Source organism: Bombina bombina, chromosome 3, assembly GCF_027579735.1.
Source record: "Bombina bombina isolate aBomBom1 chromosome 3, aBomBom1.pri, whole genome shotgun sequence".
Classification (NCBI taxonomy): domain Eukaryota; kingdom Metazoa; phylum Chordata; class Amphibia; order Anura; family Bombinatoridae; genus Bombina; species Bombina bombina.
In genome coordinates, this window is record NC_069501.1 from 549,128,187 (window position 1) to 549,143,186 (window position 15,000).

The following is a 15,000-nucleotide window of genomic DNA, read 5'->3' on the forward strand; positions in this document are numbered from 1 at the left end:
TACCCTCCTTCCCTTCCTCTCCCTCCCTCCTTCCTCCCTCCTTCCCTTCCTTCCTCCCTCCTTCCCTTCCTCCCTCCTTCCTCCCCTCCCTTCCTTCCTTCCCTCCCTTCCTCCCTCCTTGCTTCCCTTCCTCCCTCCTTGCTTCCCTTCCTCCCTCCTTGCTTCCCTTCCTCCCTCCTTGCTTCCCTTCCTCCCTCCTTGCTTCCCTTCCTTCCTTCCCTTCCTTCCTTCCCTCCCTTCCTTCCCTTCCTCCCTCCTCCCCTTCCTTCCCTTCCTCCCTCCTTCCCTTCCTCCTTCCCTTCCTCCTTCCCTTCCTCCTTCCCTTCCTCCCTCCTTCCTTTCCTCCTCCTTCCCTCCCTCCCTCCTTTCCTCCTCCTTCCCTCCCTCCCTCCTTTCCTCCTCCTTCCCTCCCTCCCTCCCTCCTTTCCACCTCCTTCCCTCCCTCCCTCCTCCTTCCCTCCTCCTCCTTTCCTCCTCCTTTCTTTCCTCCTCCTTTCTCCCTCCCTCCTTTCCTCCTTTCCTCCTCCTTCCCTCCCTCCCTCCCTCCCTCCCTCCTTTCCTCCTCCTTCCCTCCCTCCTTTCCTCCTCCTTTCTTTCTCCTTTCTTCCTCCCTCCTTTCCTCCCTCCTTTCCTCCCTCCTTTCTCCCTCTCTCTCTCCCTCCTTTCCTCCTCCTTTCCTCCTCCTTTCCTCCTCCTTTCCTCCTCCTTTCCTCCTCCTTTCCTCCTCCTTTCCTCCTCCTTTCCTCCCTTCCTCCTTTCCTCCTCCCTTCCTCCCTCCTTCCTTTCCTCCTCCTTTCCTCCCTCCCTCCTTTCCTCCTCCTTCCCTCCCTCCCTCCTTTCCTCCTCCCTTCCTCCCTCCTTTCCTCCTCCTTTCCTCCCTCCTTTCCTCCCTCCTTTCCTCCTCCTTTCCTCCCTCCTTTCCTCCTTCCTTTCCTCCTTCCTTTCCTCCTCCTTTCCTCCTCCTTTCCTTCCCCTCCTTTCCTTCCCTCCTTTCCTTCCCCCTCCTTTCCTTCCCCTCCTTTCCTTCCCCTCCTTTCCTTCCCTCCTTTCCTTCCCCTCCTTTCCTCCCTCCTTCCCTTCCTCCCTCCTTTCCTTCCCCTCCTTTCCTTCCCCTCCTTTCCTTCCCCTCCTTTCCTTCCCCTCCTTTCCTTCCCCTCCCCTCTTTCCCTCCCCCCCTCCCCTCTTCCCCTCCCCTCTTCCCCTCCTTCCCTCCCCTCTTCCCCTCCTTTCCTTCCCCTCCCCTCTTCCCCTCCTTTTTTGCACAGTGTTGTAGAAAAGTCTGGGAATACACACCTTAAAAACGCTCTTGATTACGGTTCCCTATGCTCCTTTACTATGGCCAATCAGAGTCTAAATGTAAATGAGCTTGTGTACTGCTCCGAGTAATCACTATGAAGTATGTGAAAATGACATTTTTTGTGCTTTAATGTCCCTTTTAAAGATGAATTAAGTGTTTTGAGTATGTCTCTTTAAAGGGATAGTCTACTGAAAATGTTTATTGTTATAAAGTTAGATAATCCCTTTATTACCCATTCCCTAGTTTTGCAAAACCAACAGTTATATTAATATACTTTTTACCTCTGTGATCACCTGTATCTAAGCCTCTGCAGACTGCCCCTGATCTCAGTTCTTTTGACAGCCTTGTATTTTAGTCAATTGGTGCTGACTCATAAAGAACTCCATATGAGTGAGCACAATGCTATGTATATGACACATGGAAACTAGCACTGTCAAAATGCACTGAGATAAGAAGTGGCCTTCAATGGCTTAGAAATAAGCATATAGGCCTACCTAGGTTTAGCTTTCAACAAAGAATACCAAAAGAACAAAGCAAGTTGATGGTAAAAGTAAATTGTGAAGTTGTTTAAAATTGCCTGCCCTATCTGAATAATGAAAGTTTAATTTTGACTAGACTTGCTTTAAAGGGATAGTCTAGTTAAAATGAAAGTTTCTGATTCAGATAGAGCATGCAATTTTTTTATTTTTTTAAAATATTTTTTTATTGAAAACCAAAGTTTTTACACAGTGCAAATAGAAGCTGTACAATTAATGGACATTTTACTTTGTTTTTGATGTTCTTAGACTTTACATTATAGTTAAATACAAATTTAAAATAAAACAAAAAAATATATACAAGTTATTAACAATGTTTTGCAAAAATATGTATGGATATGGGTTGAGAAAGATCTAACTGTTCTCTTTCGAGGAATATGTTTTGATACCTTAAATCGGTGTAAGACACCACGCTTGTGTCATTGTACGTGAAAACTCAACTGATATAAAGTCGTCATCTAAAAGGTTTGCTCTAGGTGGTCTTTATGTAGAGCATGCAATTTTAAGCAACTTTCTAATTTACTCATCAATTTTTTTCATTCTCTTGTATCTTATACTTGAAAAAGCAACAATGTAAGCTTAGGAGTTGGCTTATTTTTGGTTCAGCGCCTGGGTAGCACTTGCTGATTGGTGGCTACATTTAGAAACCATTAAGCAAGCACTACCCAGGTGCTGAACCAAAAATGGGCCGGGCTCCTAAACTTACATTCTTTTTTAAATAAGGATACCAAGAGAACGAAGACAATGGACAATAGGAGTAAATTAGAAAGTTGCTTAAAATTGCATGTTCAATCTGAATCATGAAAGTTTCATTTTGACTAGACTGTCCCTTTTAATTCAGCATGTACTGTATTTATAACACACAAATAACTTGGCTATTTGTGGTTTGCTTAACATTGTTTTCTGAAATGTGCCATATCACCTCTCTTCTTCACTATTACAGGGAAAGAGAGAAAAGCAGATCGAAAGAGGGTGTATGCTGAGGCTGCAAAACCTGATGTGACCACCAGAAGTGCTGTAAGACTACATTCATAAATGTATGACCTCTTTGTGTTTTAATTATCTCTAACGCTGCCATTTTGTTCTGCATTTGGAGCGAGTACTCTAGAGAGAACAGGATATACAAGAAAGGCAGCATCTGTGGCAGAATAAGATCAATAACCACATTCAATTAAAAATCTTAAACATTCTATAAAGATTTTTGTATCTCAAAAATGATTATAATGTTGTAGTTTTTTTTTTTTTTTTTTAAATCTGCCTCTATTGCAGGCTTTGATTGTTGGACTATTATTATTATTATTATTATTATTATTATTATTATTAATAATATTTTTTATTATTATTATTATTTGTGGCCTGATACACCAGTCAGAAAGTTTATAACATTTGACAATAATTACATACACTCAATTGAAGTGTTAACAAATGGAAGCAATATTTCAACTGCTTTTGGTACTTTTCGTAGCCTTTGCCAAAATAATTAGTTTTAATCTTTTCCACTTTAGGGATTAGGGAAATACTAGGAAAGATATTTAGAGGTATCTTTTTCTAGTTTTCTGAAAATTGGTGGCACATTGTTATTATTTAAAGATATAGCAACCAGTTTGTCTGAGGTACTATGTGAATTTGTTCACATTTTTTTTTTTTTGGTTTCAAAATTTTAGGGATTTAGTAAAAATAGTCTCCGATAAGTATTTTGTTCTTTAATTGCATTAACCCCTTAAAGGGACACTCAAGTCAAAATAATCTTTTATGATTCAGAAAGAGCAGCAGTTTTAAAACACTTTCCAATTTACTTCCATTATCACATTTTGCACAATCTTGTTATATACACTCTTTCTGGGGAACAATATCCTACTGAGCTTGTGTACAAGCTCACAGGGTATACCTATACTAGTCTATGATTGTCTGATTTATGTCACATGATATAGGGGGCAATTATTGGTTTAACGCCAACATTCTGCTATGTGGACTGTAAGCTAAATAGCGGTCACCTCTATAAAAATTACTAAGTAAAAGTATATATTGCAGAATTTAAATACCTCAGGTGATTTGCTTTTGAGGTATTTTGACACTTTGTTTAATCATTTTATTGTCAAGTGCAGAAATACAATTTATGTATAACACCCCACCCCCCGGTCCTCAAGTGTGCCATGCATTCCGGATTTTCATTATAGCTGAAGTAGAAGTGCGGTTGAGAAACACTGGATCAGACAAGCCATTGTTAACTAACAGTGGTTTGTCATTTTTGACCATAGGCACTTTTTTGGGCATCTTAGACCTGCCTTAATCCAGAGGCATCCAGTGATTGCTTATTGAGCCTGATACCAGCATACATTGCAACATGCCAGTACCTGGCACAGGTTGTCACAGTGATTGTGATACACAATAAGTCATATTTGACTGATACTCTAGCTGGATAGGAATCAAGCAACAGCATGAGATGCACGCTAATTGAAGATTGGTATCTCATGTAAGGAAGGCCCTGATAGGCATGCAATCATAGGGACACAATGTCCCTGCGATCGCTAACCGGGGTGGCCTCCATTAGACTATTTCTGCCTATGCCTCACTTGAGGTATGAAGAAAATAGCACAGTTTTACTGCTGTTGGCAAGACCCACTCTGTGCCCAGTACAGGGTAAGCCGCATGACTTTAAAGTGATGGTAAACCTTAAAGTGCCATAAAACAGGTTGAGATCTGTGCATATCCTAAAAAGGCTAATTAATTTAAAATAGTTTGCATAAAAAAAATTTTTTAAATTGTTGGCAAGTATTTAAATTTTCAAAATAAGCAAATTGAATTACATAGGTTTACGCTCCTGTAGCAGCTAACTCCACCCCTCTTTTCAGTGTTAGACACAGGCATTGTAGTTCATCTGAGTTCACAGTTTCTAGACATACTCTAGCAGATAATCCCTATGCACTTTTTTTGCATTCTACCAAAAGAACAATAAATGAGATAAAGCCATAAAAAGGAATTGTGTGTGTGTGTGTGGGGGGGGGGGAGTTAGAACTTTACAATTCAGAGACTAAAAGAAAGGGTTTAATGGCAAAGCACTGCAGTATAAATTTGCAGGTAAAGTAATTAAAGTACATATTATTCTAATTTTTCCTCCTATCCGGGCCACTTGTGTTATGTCCCCCTTTAACTAATCAAATGCCATCTATTTAATTTTTTTTATTTTTTTAAATTTTATTTATAACCAACACATGGTACAATGATAAGTTACAGATCCAAGTCACTGCGCAGGGTGCAATAAAGTAGCATAGAATTGATGATACAGCATGGTTTAATAACATAATCCATTGAATGCATTAGAATGTAATGTTCACGATTATATTTAGGTCTGTAAAGGACTTGTATGGACTAGAGAACTTTCTAACAGAAGTACTCATTTGTACCACAATGCTGGGGTTTTGTTTTTTATAAACTAACACAATCTAACTAAATATATAATAAACTAACAAGACTAAACTAAACCTCCTTAAACAGAGACAAAATAAAACCAAAACAGTAGAAGTTTTGCTGAATACTACAGTATGCCATCATATTATTACAAAGGGGCAAAAAGATATTACATCTCAAAATGAGAAGGCCGATACATATAGTATTGTGGATAAGCCCACGAATGCAACTGTCAAATGCAGTGAATATATCAAGTGGGGGGGGGGGAGAGGGCCCACAATTTTCATGAGTAAGATTAATATATACACGGTATTTCAGTTTAATAAACTAACGAGACTAAACTAAACCTCCTTAAACAAGGAAAATTGACTAATAAATTATATTGCCCTGCAAATATCATCTAATAAACATTGACTGTGAAAAATGTAGCTGCCGTATTATTACATGTATGCAATTACTCCATAGCTTCTTGGTATATATGAGTGGGATATGCATTTACAGAGGCTACTTAGAATGGTTAATTATGTCTGGCTATAGTTCGAAGCAGGAGCTTGTATGTACGTTGAGACATTAGTTAAGTGCATATCGCTGGTTATAGAACAAGTATCAGGCAGTGTAGCATATAAACACTGATCAGCCAAACTGTGGAGTTACAGTGGAGATGTGTCCCTTATAAGAAAGCAGCGTGACCAAAATTTTTAACATATTAGGAGAGTTATAACATATTGCAAGTCTCAGCAAACAGCATTATGATTGTGCAGCAGTTCAGAAGTGCAGTTTTATATGTAAGGAGGTGGGATGCCCCAAATTTAGGTAGTTGATCTGGGTTATGATGACAGCTGAGAAACTACACCTAATTGCTTTTAGTTAAGTTAACAAAGTCATTCTGACTATTTTATGAAACACTGATGCGAACAGACGGCTATTGCATTCTCTAATATTGCCATTTAGCCAATAAATAAATTACAGTGAAAGAATTGCAAAAGTGCTCAGCATAGTTTAAATAAATATAAGAGTTAAAAAAGAAATAAATAATAATTTGTTTTTAAATTAAAATGTAGGGTAGCCAAGGTATTATCTGTCTTACACCATCCCCCTTGAAACCAATATACAATGTGGAAGAAACAATGCAGGCATAAAAGGAAAAACAATAAACAATCAAAGTAGAAAAAGAAAAATCAAGCAGATACATAGAGAATGTTAAAACATACCTGTTTCTATACAGGTGTCAGGTTGAGCAGAATCTTACAATAAATTGCTGTTAGATGACCGTAACTCAGAGCTACTGAAAGTGTGCTGCAATACCAAAGTAGCCACTAGAGGCCCTCAGAGAATAACGATCCACTCATTTTACTAAAGAGTTAGAATATAGAAAATAATACAGAACTTCCAGCACGGATATGTGAGAGTGGTAAAATGTGATTCTATTTCTGAGATCTGTAGTGCACTAAATACCAGGGTCAATGTGAGCATTAAGGGGCATTCATGTAGCAGCTATACAGCAAATTCCAAACGCTGGTTGGGATATTTTACAAAATGTGAGAGGGAGGCTTACCTTGGTGAGATAATATATAAGTACTCGTGCAGATTTTTATGAAGATATGTACAAGTTAGGTGTGGAGAGATTATAATAAACTGCCATAGCAAACGTTGCAAACAATAAACTTATGAGAGCATCATAAATACTCAGTAAGATCCAGCAGTGAGCCGGTTTTGAATGGGAGTATTTGACAGCCTGTGTAATCTCCAGTCGGGCAATGGAAATCTGTAAAGTGGGTCAAAAACAAACACTAAGAACAACCAGAGAACACAATAACAAGCAAATACTTGTGGAGGGCATGATCAGTTTGTTGTAAATAGTTCTGAATCCATTTCCCTCAACTGTAATCAACCAGGAATATAGAAAAGCTGCGGCTCTGCAACAAATGAATAGGGTTGAGTTATTAAATTATCCGATTCCAACACGGGTTAAAATTAGGTAGCCATAGTTCAGGATAGAGCAGCTTTTGTGCGAGGGGTGACTACCGCCATGTTGTGTTCTGTGCAGGTGAGCCATGTGCCTAGTAAAAGGCCGGTCCATGTCAGATTTGCTAGTACACCATGCAGGCATGTCGGGGGCTCTATGAGTAGAGTTACTATATCGGCTCAGTCCACACTCTAGGTACAACACAGTGTGCAGCAGAGACAATGTCTGTGGTCCCACCTCCAGTACTGTATTCGGCCACATGTTCAAGTTGTAGATGCTTGTTTTGGGTTTCGCTGCTACCGTCATCCCTCTCCCCTGTGTAGGCTCTGAGGCCACGCCGTGAGCATCTGGTGTTGGATGTGGTATGGGAACAGCTTGTGTCGTCTGAGAGACGAAGTTGCAAGAGGGCATCTTTTGCCGGTAAGGTTGTTTCTGCACTCTAACTACCGCGCACAAATCCAGGCAGGAAAGCAGCAAGCGATCTAGTTTGGGTAGGAGTATAGCTTTCAGCTCAGCCAGGATAGGGGAGTCAGTGCAGCAGTCTGTATAGATAGGGAGCTCCATCCTTGTCTTTTTTTTTTGCTAAAGTCAGGAGTAGATATGAAAAGCGTGGCAGTGATGTTCCCACCAATGGGCCAAACGGCTTACTTTTTCCCTTCTCGGCGGCCAAGGGGTGGTATGCCTTGATCCCAGTAAGTTCCCGGACACTTTTATTGTCAAGGGAGAAGAGGATGGCAAGATCTATAGCCACTTTAACTCCAAGCTTAACGGAGCTTCAGGAGCCTGTGACCATCTTGGATTGCCGCCCACCGGAAGTCCGCCATCTATTTAATTTTTGCCATTAAAAATAATGTGTACCTTTTCTGTTTTTAATCCATCTGTTAAAGGGTTAAATTAGTTCATATAGTAATGCTTCTATTGCAATGTTATGCCGGCACACTTGATGAACTTTTTTTATTTTTTTTTATTTATGACAAGTCTAGTGAACATCCATTCAGCATGTGTGTCATTTGATGATCTTAAAGTCAAGCCCCTTTAAAGCCCTTAGAAAGCCTATGTAGAGAGTGGATTTGACTGCTCTATACATCACAGCCCAGCCAAAAGTAAAAATGAAGCGGGGTGGAGGAACAGACAATACCAATTAGGATTATAAATCTTTTATTAAAAAATATATACAGTTTTTAAAAAAATAAATAATTTAATGGTTTTACTTGCAAACTAATATATTTTTCATTGCAACATTCTTATAGTCTGAAATTTACCATCACTTTAAGGGAATCTTGACAGCTGCAGTACCCTGTACAGCGTTTGTAATTAAAGGGACATAAAACAAGTTGGGATAGAGACAAAATAATATATGTACTTTAATTACTTTACCTGAAAATTTATACTGCAGTGCCTCGCCATTAACCCTTTATTTTTAGTTTCTGAATTGTAAAGCTCTAACTCCCCCCACACATTTCCTTTCATGGCTGTATCTATATCCATTGTTGTTTTGGTAAAATGCTAGAGTGAATAGGGATTATCTGCTGGAGCATGCCTAGAAGCTGTGAACTCAGTTGAAATACAATGCCTGTGTCTAAACACTGATAAAGGGGGTGGAGTTCGCTGCTCCAGGCAGCTTAGCTATGTAATTCATTTTGCTTATTTTTTAAAATTATTTTAAAATACTTGCCAGCAATTTTTAAACATTTTTTTTATGCAAACTATTTTAAATTAATTAACCCTTTTAGGATATGCACAGATCTCAACCTGTTTTATGGCACTTTAAGGGGTTAATGCATTACACTGTCAACTGAAATTATTTACTATCTATTCAGCACACCTGTAGTCAGGGAATAAACTGATTATTGAAATTAAAAGGGCATGAAAATCCTATCAGTTATGCATAGTGAAATAACTTTCCAATATACTTTCTTTATTTTTCCCCTTTTTGTGTAATTTAGCTCTTAAAATTGTGAATTTTCTAATTCTTATGAAATGCACCAGCAGACTTCACAAGGCTAAGCCTGCCACAAAATCTTTCCATAATTGGTTTTAACGATAACTGCAAAATAAGCTAATCCAAATAAGGCAAATGGTAGGTGGAGTTTGGCTTTTGAAAAACTATTGCAGAAAACAAGATGTAAATAAAAAAACACATTTAGACTGGGCTCATATGATCTATAGAAAGATAAAATAAATGTCCTCTTACTGCCCCCTTTTTTTTAATTCCTTTTTATTACTTTTTACTTCAGAATTATTACAGAAGAGAAAAGCATGAAAATAACAGGAGCCACATGGACGATCATAGGAAATGACCAATCAGTTTAAATAACATATCAAACTTCTCCCGGAAGCTATTTGATAAACATTAAATTAAATGATCCCAGTACCTACAATACATCATAGTATAAATAGATTTAATCAAACTAATCAATCAAAACATATTTTCTTGTCATAAGGAAATACTATCCAACAGGATAGATATCACATCAGTCGGGGGGGAAGAGAGGGAAAAAAAACAAAAACCACCGCTCAGTTCCAAACTCCCTACCCATACGACCAGGATGCTGGAAAATTACCATTAAGGACATTTAGTTGGAAAAAAGTAGACTGACAGGGGATAAGTCAATTGTCTTTGTACTTGAACTAGCATTGTTTGAATAACTTTGCTCCACTTAGTAAAAAAAGTTAAATCTGCCGTTCATTGAAATTCAGAAGAAAATACTGTTCTTTTATTATCTGGGTCTCTATGTTTTTGAGGAACTCTGTAATACTTGGTGCTGATCTAGATTTCCATCTCCACAGAATCAGGATACGTCCTATTATAATTATGGTGTTAATAAGAGGAATGTTCTTAAGCTTTTTATCCGGCTTGACAAGGAAAAAGATATTTCGAAATTTAAACAAAAACTGCGGGTCTAAGAATCTATTAAGCCAATAGTTGATTTTCGACCAGAACTGTTGAATTTTCAGGCACCACCAGAAACAGTGAAGGTCCGCCAGATCGGAGCTGCATCTAGGGCATTGTTTCCCCTTTAGATACCATCTCGCCATTTTTTGTGGCGTAATATAAGTCATATTGACGAGTTTAAATTGTGATTCTTTGCATGCGTTGGACGTTTTGGTTTTCCTAGTCAGTGAGAAGCTAGACTGTATGTCCTCTGGCCATATTTCAAGAAGAAACTTATTCCATTTATTAACTAAACCCCTCAAGTATTGCTGTCTTATATGTTGCATCAGTCATATCATATTTAGAAATTGAGAAATTCCCCTGCTTATATATCTTAATAGTGACTGCTAACTTCCCTAGAGACCAGTCCAGTCTGCATTTCTTCCTAATCATGTGGACATAATTACGTAACTGTAAATAGGCAAAAAGGTCAGAACGCAGAATTCCAAAATCCTCCATTAATTGGGAGAAGGGTTTCATGCGCTGCATTGTGGGTTCAACCACTTGGGTGATATAGACAAGCCCTTGATTACTCCAGTCTTGAAATCTCAACGGGCGTATACAGGGAATAAATTCTGGATTGCCAGTAATCTGTGGATAACTTGATATACCCGATGTGGAGCCTGCTTCTAAGCATATTTTATGCCATGCTCTTATAATATTTGCAAATGATATAATACTTATAATATTGGAAGGTAATTTAGATACTGGACAGCGTAGAATCGCGTTTAAGGAAAACGGAAGAACTAAATCTGGCTATAATTCCATATTAGTATCATAGTCCCTCTTTGTGATCCAATCAGCCACATATTTGAATAATGTGGCCCAGTTGTAATGGCCTAAGTTCGGGAAAGCCATCCCCACATCCTGTTTACTTAATGTTAGCTTTATCAGGGTTACACGTGGTCTTTTACCTTGCCAGATAAAGTGAGAACATAGGCGGTTAAACAAACTTACTGTATATCTTTCGTAAGTAGTAGTAGCGGTAAGTTTTGGAGCAAATGCAGTAACTTTGGAAATAATACTACTTTAATTAAAGTAACTTGTGCAGATAAAGAGAGGGGTAAGTTCATCCACTGTTCCAGTTTCCTTCTAGAGTAATCGAAGAAACTGGGGAAGTTAAGATTTATTCCTAGATATTTAGAGGTCAGAACTTCCTTAAAGGGATGGGACTCTAAACTAGAGGAAGTTTTTACAATCCAAAGTAATTTGGATTGGGTTGTATTAACTTTATATCCCGATATAGAACTATAAATATCTATAATATGTGTCAAGTGTGGGATACTCTTGAGAGGTATTACTGAGAAAGATCAAGAGATCATCCACGTATAAAAGAAGGTTCACAACATTTTCCTTAATGTGAATCCCTTTTAGCTCCTGCCTTAAGTATATCGCTAAAGGCTCTAGCGACAAGTTAAAGAGAAGTGGTGAAAGAGGACACACTTGTCTAGTGCCTCTATTTAGCTTAAATCTTTCGGATATTTCACCATTAATAATTAACAAATAACATGGGTTTTTATAGATCATATGAACAAATTGCTTAATTTGCCCCTTAAAGCCAAATTTATCCAAAGAGGTGTGAGTAGATGGTCCCAGGATATTGAGTCGAACGCCTTTTCGGCGTCGACAATAAGAAGTGCCAAGTCATTTTTACACTATGCTTTCTGCGAGTTGGAATTATTCCAGGTCCAGTCCAGGATCAACGTAACTTTACGTAAGTTTTTAATCAAGCTTTGGCCTGTCATAAAACCAACTTGGTCTTGATGGATCAGTTTATCAAAAAAATGTTGTAGTCTCTTGGTTAAAATGAATGCTAGCAACTTATAGTCTACATTAAGTAGGGATATCGGTCTAAAAGAGGCAGGGTTTTCTGGATCTTTATCTTTTTTTTTAATATTAGTGTAATATTTGAAACTATAAAATTATGAGATCAATCTTTACTTTCCTGATAAATTCATTAAATAATTTATACAAGACTGGGGCAAAATCCTATAGAATTCTGCAGGCAGAAAGTCAGGACCAGGTGCTTTATTCAATTTAGTATTCTCAATACTTCCTTTTAATCTTCCTCAAAGAGAATAGGTTGATTTAACTCTTCCAGCATATCCCTCGGTATCGTTGGGATTTTGACATTTTGCCAAAATTACTTTTTATTTTCAGAGTGAACTTTTTTTTTTCGGATATAGTTCTTGGTAGAACTGCAAAAAAACTTTTTAATATCACAATTTATTAGTAGTATATCTATGAGATCCTTTTTGGACCGATAGTATTATATTGTTGGATCTTTTTTTGTAATTCTTGCCAAATATTTGGCAGAATGTCCTGATATCCTCAATAGTGCCTTTTTGCCTAAGTTCATCAATCCGTCTGTTTTTTTTTTTTTTAGGAAATGTCTCTTCCTGCCTTCGCTTTTAATATATTTGTCCCAATTTTGTGGATTTGGTGTTGCAAATATGTTTTAAATCCATTCTTAAGAGCGTTCGCTAATTGAGGCTCCCTTTGTTTACTTTTCCGTTTTAATTTACACATATAGGCTTTGGATTTTTCCACCGTAAGAAGCATTTTGCAGTTTCCCAGAAAATTTCTGGTTTGCTTATATAAGCCTTGTTAAAGTTATATAATTCAATCCATTAGCTTGAAGCAATTTTTTAAATTTGACATTTATGTAGAAAATGCTTAGGGAACATTTTTTTTTTTTAGCAAAATTGTTTGGGTCTTTCCCTAAACCAGATTTAATAGCCAGAGAGATAGAATTAGCATGATAGATAATATCTCATAGATCCGCCCGCTAGCTCCGAGCTCCGCACAACTTTTCAGAAATCAGAAAGAAATCGATTCTTGAAAAAGTCTTGTGGCTCTTGAATCACAAGTGTACGTTCTCTGATCAGGATTCTGCAGGCGCCCATATATCTTGACCGCAACGAGAGAGTTGCAAAAAATTTCGAAATATCTTGACTTCCCTATTTTCTCCTGGTGTTAAGACCCCTGTCAAGCCTATCCAATCTAGGGTTTGGTGTCAAGTTAAAATCCCCCAGCTATAATTAAGCTTTCCTGTGGATACATAGATAATTTGAAGACTAAGGCTATCCCAGAATTTTTGATCTAGTGTATTGGACCATATACATTACATAGAGTAAGTAAAAATTGTTACCCTCAATATTTAGTATTAAAAACCTCCCATCCGGATTAGCTCTTTCTGCATAATCTTGTATTGGAGGTTCTTATTGAATAAAATAGCCACCCCCTCTCTCTCTCTTCCTTTTCCCACTTGGGATGCTAGAACTTCTCCTGACCCATTGAGTCTTTTTAATTTAGGAATTTCTGATGCTTTGAGATGAATCTCTTGAAGAAAGAATATATCCTAGATTAAGTTTCTTTGTTTTAAAATAGATTTTTGTTTAATGGGGAGGTGATCCCCTCCCACATTCCATGAAAGTAATTTTAAATCACCCCCCCAACTACGCCATGAGTTAGGAGGGAAAGAAAGAAAACAAATATTCTGAAACTTATGTGAAGTTTGATACGTTGATGCACGTTGACCACAATCTTTTAAATAAAAAGAAATTAAAAAAAATTACACAATAAACTGACCAACTCAGAGTCTAACATGTTATTCAATCTTTCTTTCATCAAGAAAAGTTGTACTACTTTGATATCTTTTAGCACTTTAAATTCACCATTAACTGTTACTGAAATTTTTGCGGGATACATTAACCTTGCATCAAATCTTTGCCATTTATTAATTTTGAGCAGTATGATGTCATTTCCTTTGCGTTTCGAGAGTTTCCGCAGAAAAATCTGAAAATAGTAAAACCTTATGGTGGTCTATCATAGACGGAATTTTCCCTCTATAACATGCTGAGTAACTTAACCTAGTCTTGGAAATTCATTAGTTTAATGATTATAGCTCTAGGTCTAGAGTTCCCATCTTTATTCAGACGTACAGGGCCTACCTCTATGTGCTCCATTAGTGGTTTATCTAATGGGAGGGCATTGGAGGCGAATACTAGCAAGTCTTGGAACTGCTTGGTCTCAGGCAAACCTAATATTATTGCGTCAAGCATGGTCTTCCATCTCCTCAAGCCTAGCCTGTAGCTCACTAAATTTTTATACTGATGTTTTGATATAACGTGCTCTTGACACTGACCCTGCCCTCTACATCTGAGATCCCTAGCCTCTGCTTCCACAATTCTAGAATTAAACTGTCTGACTTTGCTTGCTAGCGTGATCATCTCTGCCTTTAATGCATCAAATTGTGGATTAATTATACCCGCCTATTTGCATAAGCAAGTTTTGAGCGTTTCTGTGTTCAGGATGGTGGTTGTGTTTAATTTAGGGTGTGTGTCACATTGTCTATTGTTCTTCTTATCTTTGTGTTTTGGTGGCATAATTGGAGAGTTGAGTTATGCTTGGTGTAGTGAAATATATCTTTCCATGTGATCAAAAGCGTGAGCTCAAAGGCCTGCTTTATCAGAAAACTGAAGAAAGAAAAAAGAAAATCAAAACAAATCCAACAATGAGGGAAAAAAAACCCCCAGAGAAAACAAACTAAGTGTTAGTGTGTGTGTAGGTTTTCTTTTTTTGTTTTTTTGTTTTTTTTATTGGTTATTCAAAACCCCGTGAATCACCACCTGATCCTACAGAAAGAGCCAATTATATTGTATTCTTAGTTCAAATATCGGCATGAGAGGATCCCAATGTATTGGCAGCCTTTTGCTCCAATGAGAGACAAAATCACTATCTCATTCTAGAATTAAGGCAATTAATATATCCAATTATTCAGATTCTCTAAGGTACATTTAGAATGTAGTATAGCTCTATCAAGAGAGAGAAAAAAGAGGATCTCCTGCTATTACAC

General features: G+C 37.7%; 1 protein-coding gene across 3 annotated transcripts in view; it reads left to right on the forward strand.

The window, feature by feature from the left end:
- ZMYM4 (zinc finger MYM-type containing 4) overlaps positions 1–15,000 on the forward strand; it is a 710,031-nt gene that overhangs the window by 13,712 nt on the left and 681,319 nt on the right. For 2 of the 3 annotated variants that reach the window (XM_053707061.1, XM_053707064.1), the window contains exon 2: positions 2,777–2,870. The gene's annotated coding sequence lies outside the window, so the exon portion shown is untranslated. The remainder of the gene's footprint in view (positions 1–2,776; positions 2,871–15,000) is intronic. The other variant, XM_053707062.1, reaches the window with a different exon arrangement.